We start from the raw sequence: 13003 nt of genomic DNA on the forward strand, positions 1-13003 counted from the left end.
CAGAATATCTCCTTAAATTAGAATTTGCTATGATATATACTCCACAGCCTAAGTAAAGCATTACAGATAAATTCAGAACTGGTAGGTAAGATTCTATGGGAAGAAAAACCTAAGTAAAACAGGAGTTCAGGAGAGCCGGCAGTTTCTCAAAGAGACAAACTTAAAGGCACAACAGCAAAGAATCCTGCTGCAAAGGAAAGATAGGAAGAGGCCAACATGGCTCCATCAGGAGTTCTTTAATAACTGAAAATAAAAAAGGAATCCGACAAAAAGTGGAAACAGATAAATTGCTAAGGATGAGTACAAAAGAATAGCACAAGCCTGTAGGGACAAAATCAGAAAGGCCAAGGCACAAAATGAGTTACACCTAGCAAGAGACATAAAAGGCAATAAGAAGTTATTTAAATACATTAGAAGCAAGAGAAAGAAGAATGAAAATGTAGGTCCGCTACTTAGCAGGGAAGGAGAGCTAATAACTGAGGATATCAAGGAAGTGGAAGTATTTAATAGCCTATTTTGCTTCAGTGTTCACTAAAATGGTGAACGGTGACCAATACTCTACAGAAAGAATGTTGAATATGCAAGCCAAAATAGGGAAAGAACAGGTTAAAGAATATTTAGATAAATTAGATATATTCAAGTCAGCAGGGCCTGATGAAATTCATCCTCGGGTGCTTAAGGAACTAACCAAAGCAATTTTGGAACTGTTAGTAGTTATCTTTGAGAACTCTTGGAGGAGTGGTTTCAGAGTGATAGCTGTGTTAGTCTGTATCAGCAAAAACAATGATGAGTCCTTGTGGCACTTTAGATACTAACAAATTTATTTTGGCATAAGCTTCAATGGGCTAGAACCCACTTCATCAGCTGCATGGAGTGGAAAATACAGTAGCAGGTATAAATACCCATCTGTTCATGTGCTGTGTTTTTATACCTGCTACTGTATTTTCCACTCCATGCATCTGATGAAGTGGGTTCTAGCCCATTGAAGCTTATGCCCAAATAAATTTGTTAGTATCTAAGGTGCCACAAGGACTCCTCGTTGTTTGTACTTGAAGAGTAGTTATCAATGGTTCACTGTTAGTCTGGGATGGCTATCTAGTGGGTCGCACAGTTCTGGGTCATTAATGACTCAGATAAAAGGAGTGGAGAGAGCATGCTTATAAAATTTGCAGTAGACACCAAGCTGGGAGGGGCTGCTAGCACCTTGGGGGACAGGATTAGAATTCAAAATAACCTTGATAAATTGGAGAACTTGTCTGAGTTAACAAGATGAAGTAAAAAAAGTACTTAATCTAGGAAGGAAAAAAAAATCAAATGCACAACTACAAAATTAGGTATAACTAAGTAGTAGTACTGGGTATAATAAGTGTTTGCAAGACATGGGGGGGGGGCGGTAGTTGTCCCACTAAGCTCCTTGAATAGAAGTGATCAGCACTGGTGAGGCCTTAGCTGGAATTGTGTGTCCAGTTCCGGGCACCACACTTCAGGAAAGATGTAGACAAATTTGGAGAGAGTCCAGAGGAAAAGCAAAAAACCAAACAAAAAAAACCCCAGCCAAACAAACGAACACACCATACTTGAAAATCTGACTCATGAGGAAAGGGTTAAAAACTGGGCATGTTGAGTCTTGAGTAAAGAGACTGAGGGGGACCTGATAACAGTCTTCAAATATATTAAGGGCTGTTATAAAGAGAGGACAATGATCAATTGATCTCCATGTCCACTGAAGGTAGGACAAGTAGTAATGGGCTTAATCTGCAGCAAGGAGATTTAGGTTAGATATTTAAAAAAATTCTAACTAGGAGGGTAGCTAAACTCTGGAATAGACTTCCAAGGGAAACTATGGAATCCCAGCTGGAGTTGTTGTTTTTTTGTTTTTTTAAAAGAACAGGTTGTACAACCCCCTGTCAGAGATGATCAAGGTTTATTTGTCCTGCCTCAATGCAGGGGGCTGGACTTGAGGACTTCAAGGTCCCTTTGAGCCCTACATCTCTATGGTTCTATATTTTCATTTACCATTTCACCTAGTCAATTAATTACAGCAAGTAAAGATTTCTGCCCTTGTACAGCTCTAGGCTGCTGACAGATAGGGTTTCAGATTGTTTTAATTTGACTTGCATTTAGTAAATTATTTGAAAGTGTAGAAATAAGTGAGTAAACTGTTGTGTAGCCAGCCTGAGGGCCCACCACAAAAGTTAATATTTTGCAGAGATTGAGACAGTGAATGGTCAATTTTCAAAAATAGCCACAAATATGGAGCTTATCAATTTGAGTGCCCAGCTTGAGAGATCTATGACCTGAGTTCTGGAGGTGTGGTATAATCACAATTCCAGCTGAAGCGAGAAGAAGCTGTGAGTGGTCACCACCTCTGAAAGTTTGGCCCCAAGTGTCTCAAATTGGGCCCCCAAACTTTGACCTACTTTTTGGGGGGGAAGTTAAACACTCAATTAGGTTCCCATTTATGAAGTGATGTTTTTTGCATATCCTAGCTAAAATGTTTTGCAGAGATTTGTATCTTCAGGTAATTATTTTTTACTAAATTATGATCTTGAAGACTACAAGAAGTAGAGTGGAAGACTTTTGCAAAGGTTATTGTACTTGTGTCAGATTTGTAGGTATTGCTAATGTTTCAGAAAGATTGCATACAAGTTTAAGTGGTCAAATATTTTCAGTAAAACTCTATCCAAAAGCTCTTGTAAGTGTTGAATACTAAGCAGTGCCCAAGGAATGAAATTACTTATGAGCATGGTAGTCCCACAAAGCAAACGCACAGAAATCCTGGGCCAGCTCTTCAACCTGTGTAAATTGGTGTAACTACATTGAAGTAAATGGAGTTACTTGATTTACACCAGCTGAAGATCAAGCCCTATATCTGATTCTCAAGAACTTTGGATTTCTTTCCAGATTTTAAGGAAGTATCTGAATGTCTCAAAGGCTTTAAAATTACTGAGTCCATATCACCAAGTCCTGCTCACCTTAAATGTGTAACCCTTCTGCCAGGCCGAGTTGATAGCAGCAAGGGCCGGGTTCAGTACACAGGGGTTCCCTCTCATCAAAGTAAATACAAAACTGGCTCGAGCCCCCACCCAGTGACCTGGGAAAATCTTACACACCCCCTGGGCGCCTCAATGAGGCAATACTTCCCCTCTCGCAAGCACAGAGTCTCGGTGTAGTAGAGAATCTTTAATAACATGAGGTAAACGACATCAGCGTTAAATTGGGGAAACACCACAACTAGTGTTCATTAACCAAACCATGAGCAAAGACCCACCCCAGAAAATTGGGCCACATCCTTTCCCTCAGGTTCTTGAGTCCCAGAACCCAAACGTCTCTTGAGTCCAGCAATCCTCAAATCACCCAAAATCCAAAAAGTCCAGCCCCAGAGTTCAAAAGTTCATCTGCATAGTGTTACTCCCCAGTCTGGCTAAAATATGCCTGTGTGTGGGGGAAAGAGGTAAGGGGTACCTTACGCGTCCTGAAGCTGACTGCCCCACAGGGCTCTGCTATGCTGTCTCACAAACGGCTCTGCTCCACCACGACCGGCTCCGCTCTGCACAGCTCGCCGTCTCATGAACAGCTCCGCTCAGCTCAGCTCGCCGTCTCACGAACAGCTCCGCTCTGCACAGCTCGCCGTCTCACGAACAGCTCCGCTCTGCACAGCTCGCCGTCTCACGAACAGCTCCGCTCAGCTCCGCTCGCCGTCTCACGAACAGCTCCGCTCAGCTCCGCTCGCCGTCTCACGAACAGCTCCGCTCAGCTCCGCTCGCCGTCTCACGAACAGCTCCGCTCAGCTCCGCTCGCCGTCTCACGAACAGCTCCGCTCAGCTCCGCTCGCCGTCTCACGAACAGCTCCGCTCAGCTCCGCTCGCCGTCTCACGAACAGCTCCGCTCAGCTCCGCTCGCCGTCTCACGAACAGCTCCGCTCAGCTCCGCTCGCCGTCTCACGAACAGCTCCGCTCAGCTCCGCTCGCCGTCTCACGAACAGCTCTGCTCAGCTCAGCTCGCCGTCTCACGAACAGCTCTGCTCAGCTCACCGTCTCACGAACACGCCGCTGTCTCACGAACAGCACCACTGCACTCTAGATCTTCTGGCTCCCCACTACTTGACACAGTGCTCTTAGTGATTTCAGCTCTTAGTGATTTCAGCTCTCAGTGATTTCAGCTCATAGTAGTGGGGGCCTTAGTGCTGGTGCACCATAAGGCCAAAGTGAATGCAGCACAGTGCCTGCAGCAAGACTCTTAATAGACCCAAAATTAGCTCTGACATTCCACAGTGGAGAGAGACAGAGGTGCAATTGGTGCTTCAGGCCCTCACAAAGGGGCCCACACCACCAGGTACTAATACCTGTCTCAAGTCTCTCTCAATTCACAGAGTTTTGGAACCCATGTCCCTTGCCTAGCGAGTGCTACTCAGTTGATGGTGAGTCCCTCCATCATAACAAAAGGCCAAGTACAGTTCCAAGCACAGTTCCCATAATCAGGGTAATAACAATTTACTCTTCCTGCCCCAATAACAAAGACACTGGGGATCCCACAACAGCCAAAGTGACCATTTGGGCAGTTATGGCCTCATTCTAGGCGGGGTGGGTGTGCCTATGCAAATTGAGATCAGCCCCTGAAGTTCTTTTCCACTACTTGCCACACCTCACCACCAGATGTCAGGGTGGAGCCCATCCTGACTCTGCTTACAAATGAAAGGCACTGAAAGCCAGTTGGTTTGATATATTGTATAGTCAATTGTTTGACCACACTTTGGTTCCTTATGAAATATATTGAAAAGGGCAAATGACCAATGTTAATCAGGGTTATTGCTCTAAATGAAAGATATAGTACACGAAAAAGCGTGTATATACACCGGTCTACAGGAAGCGGTCTCATGCAGCTGTCTTGTGCAGCAATTCACCTTACACAGAAGGTGCGCTCCCAAAGTTACACATTTCAGCTGCTAGTATTTATATGATGATTTTACATGATTTGCGTTTGTGGTATAGTGGACAAGTACTATCCAGTTTAGATTGTGACAGCAAAGGAAGAGACTTGAGGATATGATAGTAAGAATGATTTCAATCAAATTAGGAAAAGGTTGCACTTGACCTTGTTAATATTGGATTTCTTCTTTACCTGTCTTGATGCTAATCCTCCTTCATTCAAACCTACATTATTAAAGCATTAACTCTGAGTGATAACTTCATAGTTAATATCCTGTTCTTCATTCAGAATGAAAAAAAAGTGTTATTTATACCTACATAAATTCAGTTTGATATTATTCACCAGAGTATTTTCCCCTCTCTTTCCATCCATTAGGTTTATTTTTGTGGTTAATTAGTCAACCAGTAGATTCTTATAATTTCAAATGGACACTTATAATCATGTTATAAACCACAAAGGACATTCTGTTCTCAAAGACTATAGAGATTTATAACCTTGCAGCTTTCCCAGCTATCAAACATCTATATGATTCTCAAGGGCTCAGATATGTACTGGATTGTGGAAATGTTGTAGCATTAATAAGACCATAAATTTTAAAATTGAATAAGACTTTTGCAAATAACTTTTTTCTGAGAACAACAGTCTCCAAAGAAATACGAATTAGTGACAATGATAACCATGTTCATTTTTGAGTGATATTTCCCTTTAACTGCTTTATTCTCCCTTTAAAATGAAAGGGAGAAAATAGGAATTGAAGATACCAATTTTAATGTATGGCAACTTAACACAGGACCTGAGCCCATTAGATTTTTTTCCTTATGGCTTGTATTTATTATTTTGCTTTGATACATTCAAGAGGAGAAAGCCATCCCCAGGAGTATATACACATCATATATAGGAAGAAGTTACAGCAGCATCACAGAGTACACACACACACACACACACTTTTTTCCAAAAACCAACAGGCTAACAATACAATGTATTTGGCTGTTTGGTCCAAAACCCATTGGAGTCAGCAGAAGGACTCAGACTTCAGATCAGGCCTTAAAGCAGATACTCACCACACATCCCAGCTTCCTACTCCTTGATAAACCCAACCCCAAACTTCCATGTATTTAAGCAACTTAACTCACCTTGCCAAAAAAAGGTAAGAAAGGAATAACAGAGTTATCAAATATAATGACAAGGGAGTCACAATCATTTTGCAACACCATGCAACCTCAGCTGAATCGTGTGTGCGCGCATACACACACACACGGAAATACAAACACTTCCAAGCAGCAGCATCTACTTTCTAAACCTCATCCATAAGTGGCCTCCAAGTGTTCTCAAAACACATCCCTTCTATTTCACAATGTAACTGATCTTGTTGTAGGAAGCCATGTGAGAGAAATGCTCACTGCCCTGCCTTGGTTAGCATGTCATTGCTATTCCAGTGCCTCTGGACAACTTGCTTTGCTGCTATTAACCCCATCATTAGCCTGTCTTTCTTTTCATGAAAAATCCACAGTATCAGACTAACAGTTAAAAAGGCATAAACTCAGTGTGATCAAAAATGTGGGGTTTAGAACATAATTCAGTCTCATTTTTGCCTGAATACTGTTGATAATGAAAAGTCTTCAAAGTTAAATCCCTCTCTGGTGTCCACAGCTCTTGCACAGATTTGATAGTCTTAGGCTCAGTTCCTCTGTTTTAAGGAGACATCAGTATATTTTATGTATAATTTTAAACGTTGTCCTATCAGACTTGCATTCTTTACCACTTTATAGCTGCAAACCAACAGTGCCATCCACTGTCTCTCTGAATAATTTTACCCAACAGCTCTTTCACAAGATAGTCAAATAAAACAGGATGTTAAATAAAAACCCTCTTAATATTTGTATATTTATGGGATTCACAGTACACACAAAATTAACTTTTGAAAGGAAAAACCACAGTAGGGTGGCTTTCGAGGTGGCTTCTAAACACACTGCTCAAGCAAGTTCACAGTTGTAGAAAAACAACACAAACCAGGGAATCTAAATGAATTATTTGTATTAGTATTCACTGCAGAGGATGTGGGGGAGAGCCACAGTCCTGAATCATTCTTTTTAGGTGACAAATGAGGGACTGTCCCAGATCGAGGTGCCAATAGGGGAGGTTTTGGAACAAACGGGATCCATTTAATAAGTCATCAGAACTCAAATATGAAATTGTAAAATGATTAACTATCCTCCAGTGATCTGGAACGGAGGCTGATTTAAGTGATAAGTTACCACCGTTAATGTAACATCAACTTTAAAAAAAAAAAAAAGGCTCCAGAGGCAAGCCTGGCGATTATAGGCCAGCAAGCCTAACTTCAGTACCAGGCAAATTGGTTAAAAATTATAGTAAAGAACAGAGTAATCAGACACAGAGATAAATATGATATGTTGGGAAAGAGGCAACATAGCTTTTGTAAAGAGAAATCATGCCTAGCAAATGTATTAAAATTCAGAGTGTGTAGACAAGCGTGTGGACAAGAATGATACACTTGATATAGGTACTTGGACTTTCAGAAAGCCTTTGACACGGTCCCTCACCAAAGGCTGTTAAGCAAACTAAGCAGTCATGGGATAAGTGTGAAGGTCCTCTCGTGGATCAGTAACGGTTTAAAAAATAGAAAAGAAAAGATAGAAATAAATGGTCAGTTTTCACACTGGAGAGAGGTAAATAGCAGGGTCCCCCAAGGATCTGTACTGAAACCTGCGCTATTCAACATTTTGATCTGGAAATAGGTGTGAGGGGCAAAATTTGGAGACAATACATAATTACTCAACATAGTTAAGTCCAAAGCTGACTGCAAAGAGTTACGAAGGGATCTCACAAACCTGAATGACTGGGCAACAAACTGAGATGAAATTCAATGTTGCTAAATCCAAAGTAATGCACATTGGAAAACATAATCTCAACTATACATACAAAATTATAGGGTCTAAATTAGCTATTAACACTCAGAGATCTTGGTGTCACTGTGGATAGTTCTCCCAAAACATCCACTCAGTGTGCAACAGCAGTCAAAAATTCTAATAATGTTAGGAACTGTTAGGAAAGGGATAGACAGATAAAAAAAGGATAACGCCACTGTATAAATCCATGGCACACCCATACCTTTAATACTGGTTGCCCCATCTCAAAAAAGATACTAGAATTTGGAAAGGGACACAGAAGGGCAACAAAAATGATTAGGGGTGTGGAACATCTTCTATAGGAGGAGAGATTACAAAGACTGGGACTGTTCAGTTCAGTAAAGAGGACTAAGAGGGATCTAGAAAACCATGGAGGTTTAGAGAAAGTGTTATTTACCCATTCACATGACACAAGACCCAGGGCCATCCAATGAAATGAATAGGCAGCAGGTTTAAAATAAACAAAAGGAAGTACTTCTTTGCACAGTCGAACTGTGGAACTCATTGCTAGGGGGAGGTTGCGAAGGCCAAAAGTATAACTAAGCTTAAAAAAAAATTAGATAAGTTCATGGAGGAGAGGTCCATCAATGGCTATTAGTCAGGATGCTCATGGAAACAATCCCAAGCTCCAGGTAGCCCCAAACCTCTGACTGCCAGAAGATGGGTCTAGACAACAGGGGATGGATCACTCAAAATTGTCCAGACTTGTTTATTCCCTCTGAAGCATCTGGCACTGGCCACTGTCAGAAGATGGGATACTGGGCTAGATGGACCATTGATCTGCGTCCCATAATCAGAAGGGCTGGATCTGAAGTTTTGGGATCTGAATAGAAAAGGTGCTATATCAAGTAGTGTTCTTATTATTAATGTATTTTCTCTTCCCAATGAAGATTGACAACCTAGCAACACCTGGAGGTGAGGCTGGGCTAAAAGGGTCTTCCCAAAAGATAACCCAAGTTAAAGAGAAGATACTGGGCAGACTCATATGAGAGGCAGGATGGGAGGATGAAACACACCAATTTCAGTAGAGAACTGGCACATTTTCAGTTTTTTAAAATCTCACAATTCGAAGCAAACCTCAGGTCACAAGGGCATAAATAAATTCAACCAGCTGGTTTTGCTTCTTAAGAACTGTGCAAACCTATTACTATTTATCACTTGTATTGGGGTAGCCCCTACCAGCGCCAGATCAGGACATCATTATGCTAAGTGCTGCACCAAGATACAACAAAAAGACAGTCACTGCCCAGGGAGCTTACCATTTCAAGGTGAGAAAAGTGGATGCAGATGGATACAGATAAGCAGACAGGCAAAGTCGTAATGAAAATACAAAATCTACTTTAGTATAATTATTCCAGGAGGTCCACCTATAACAGACCATGGAACAAGTGTCTGTTGTACAGTCTGGGTAAGTTTGGTCAGTATGGACCCAATTCACCACAGTAATTAAGCTCATGTGTAACTTTAACCCTGTGAGTAGTGTCACTGCCTTCAAGAAAGTTACTTACTTAGTTTACATTACACGCATACTTAAATAACTTCCTGAATCAGGGCATCAGAGCACAAATACAGATTAATGTAATTTTTTTAAAATTACAAATTTCTTCCGCTACTGATACTCTTAGAAGAGCTATTAGAATATTTGCATGGATTGATTTTTGTAGAGTAAGAGAGAACTATATTATACTTTCATGAGGCACTGAAATTAAATGAACAACATGCTAACAGCTTGTTATTTGTGTACATTGACATTTGCAGAGACACCCATAAAGCTGGAAAGTATAATAGGTGCCTATATTTTTTTAAATATGGACCCCCTGCAGTATATGTTCTTCATGAAAAGTGAAGGGTCCTTTGAAGGCAAGGAAAAATGTGTCCATTATAGTTTATGTATTTTCTATATTCAGCATAAAATCATGCACTTATTTCTGACTCACCTATTGCCCTAGAATATGGTTCACTAGGAGTTGTCTTCCTGAATGACAAAGTAAAATATGCAAGATTTTCTGCAGAGGAATGGGAATATTTCTATGGAGTACACATAACATTTCTCTTGTATTGGGTCCTCACAGGCTTAACCTTTCATATTTCATGTATCCATATAAGCATGCTTTATTTAAGATTTAAAATGGTAAGTAGTTGGATTCCTTACACACACACACAAATGTTTGAACGTCTGCTTTCTGTTTTGTAGGGTTTTTTTTAAAGTGTATTTTAAACAGATGACTAATTAAAATCTTAACCCTGTACTGAAGTACTAATGGATAGAGCTGGAAAATGGATATTTCGATTCACTGGCAATTAAAAAAAAGTTTTGGGTTGAACTAAACACCAGTTCCCCCCCCCCCTCCAACATTTTCAGTGAATCAAGATGTCAGAAGAAATTTTAAGTCAGATCAAAGGAATTGTTTCATTTGACCTAACCTGCAATTTCTCATTTGCATTTCAAGAAAAGCAATCGATGTCTAAATGCACAAAATTGCCAGAGAAGGAAGAGTAAATGGGGATGGTTCCCTTCTTATAGCCTTTAGCTCAGTGGTTAGAGCACTTGTTGGATTAGATTATTGAATTTCATTTTTTTTTTTAAAGTCACCCAGCTGTACTAGTGGAAACTACTAATAATTTGATATCCTTGACTTTTCTTAATGCAGATGCAAATTACTGTGACTTTCAAACAATTGTAAAGCTTTATTTGCCCAGGAAAAACAACACATAGTTAAATATGAAACATAATTAAGATAATTTGCTGTTTTACTTAACATGTATTTTGAAATGAGAGCATAAGTCAAATTAGCTTTCGGTAGGTCTGAATGATTTCCCCTGAGAAAGCAGTATGACTGAAGTGCTATAGTTGGGTTTTGTTGGACATTTTTCTTTGGCCAGGATACAAAATTATGGGTAAATTCAGGCAAAGATATATTTTTTACTTTAAATTGTGGTCTACTCCTTATGGAAAGCTTTTGAACCATCCTATGGGATGTAATTGAGAATTATGTCCCTCGTATAGAATTCTACAGGATTATTCTAAAACTAATAGAAAGTTTGGCACACTATTAAATTTTATGGGTTTATAAAATTTCCATAGTAACCTATTACACTTCCATAATACTCTATTGTTTCCATCATTTATACATTCTATAGGTCTTTTTCATAAGGGATCTAGGTGCATACAGTCCTCTGTTCCCCCATGTGTGCTATGACTGAAATTCAAATCTTCCTGCACAAAGTAAACTGGATATATTCAGGGCAGAAAGTTGGAGCATGGAATCTGCTCCTTCAAACCACAAGAAACTGCATTCACACATTTCTGTGAACCCTCTGCTCTCCCTCTGTGACCCTTCCACAAATCCAAAGATATTTTCTCCTTAAACAGGGGGTACAAAGTCCACCTCTCCATCTCCCTCCCCATTCAGGGTTCCACAGTGCAGAGGTGCTTGTTTAGACCTTCTTCAAAGAGGTGAAATTCACTCTAGCTGTACAATGCCGCAGGTTAGATTATTTCTGGAGCACTCGCTGAGGCATGGCATGACATCACCCAGGAAAAAAAACACACACACACACCCCAACAGATATAGGATTTGCCATTTTAGCAAAACGTACTATAAAAGCTGGATTGAAAGGCATAATCAGTCTTTAGTAGACATGAACAACAGCTTGTATTGCAGAAGCTTTGGGAAAGTTTTCATATGGCCTAAGTTTTGCTCACAAACAGCAACTTTTTATCTTATAATTAAAGATATTTTGTGGCTTACTGCGATGCACTCTAACATGGAAATAAAGACAGCAAATAAAATGGAGCAAAGCACAAGTGGTAAATGAAGACATACAAATTCATATACTCTAATGCGAACTAGGTGTTGTGTATCAAATTACCAGAACTCAAATACTACCCTGGATTTTAAAAATGTCACCTGCCCCGAAGGTACTTTCTTGCCCTGCAGGATAAATTCCATTGAATAGCACTGAGATCCTGTAATCAGAAGACACGGTCTTCATGACAGATAGAAATTTTAGGCTTCAGGACTACATATTATTTCCTGATAGTTTGGCTTGACATAAATTAACAACCAACTCATGCATGAATTCTTCAAACAAGCTCCCTATATGATGTGTTTTAGCTACAGGAATGATTAGATGGTTTTCAAGCATGCTTTAATCACAATCAAATGGCTGTTTACACAAAACATATTTGGCCCACTGCTGTGGGTATGTGGGGTGGAGGAGGAAACCAAAAACACCCTCTCATTTCACTGGCAGTTCCAAAAAGTCAAAAAAAAAATTGGTTTGGATCAAACTTTTATGGTGGGGTGGGGAAGAATTTGGGGAAAATTGAAAAAGTCTGAGCAAAAATAATTTTGGGTCAAAACATTTATTTTGACCCGAAACAAAATGTTTCATTTTGGGCGTGGTTTTTTTTAAAAAAAAAAACCACACACACACACACTTACCCTTTAAGAGGAAGGGGAAATGAAGGGCTAGAGCCACAGAACTGAGGAGGAGGAGATCTAGATTGAGGTGGTGGGGACTCCCTCATAAAAGATAGCCCAGTGGTTATGTCATTCACCTGGGATATAGGACTTGAATCCAGGTCTTCTGTATCCCATGTGAGTGCCAGATTATGGGGTATTTTGAGGTGGTCTCTCTCAATTTCTCTCCTGTTGAAGCTGTTCCATTTTGTATCAGTAATTAACTATTCAGTGCAGCCAGGAGTGGAACCGAGGCATTCCCTCTCCCAGGGGAATGCCCTAACCACCGGGCTATAGAATCATTCTTGCACTCTTGCTCACTTGCTCTGTCTGGCCCAATGATTATGCAAGGATCGTATACAAAATGAAATAGCTTCAAAGAAAGACCTACACCAGAATAGCCAATAATCTGGTTCGAGTCCCTGTTCCAGAGCAAGTTCTCTCGCAGATGAGTGTCCTCATCACTGGACTACTGGGTATAAGGAAGATGGTGGTGGCAGGACCATCTCCTTTGCTCCATTTTGTGAATGGTGCTTGCTTTCTGCCCCATCATTCTAACTGAGAACTACCTTGCTAGCTTCTCTTTCCTCATAATGGAATCCCCTGAACTCTTCCCATGTGAGGGCAGCAGCACCAGTAGAGGATGGAGGAGAGCAAAGAAACTCTTGCTCCTCTGTAAAG

This window comes from Chelonia mydas, chromosome 11, assembly GCF_015237465.2.
Source record: "Chelonia mydas isolate rCheMyd1 chromosome 11, rCheMyd1.pri.v2, whole genome shotgun sequence".
Classification (NCBI taxonomy): Eukaryota; Metazoa; Chordata; order Testudines; family Cheloniidae; genus Chelonia; species Chelonia mydas.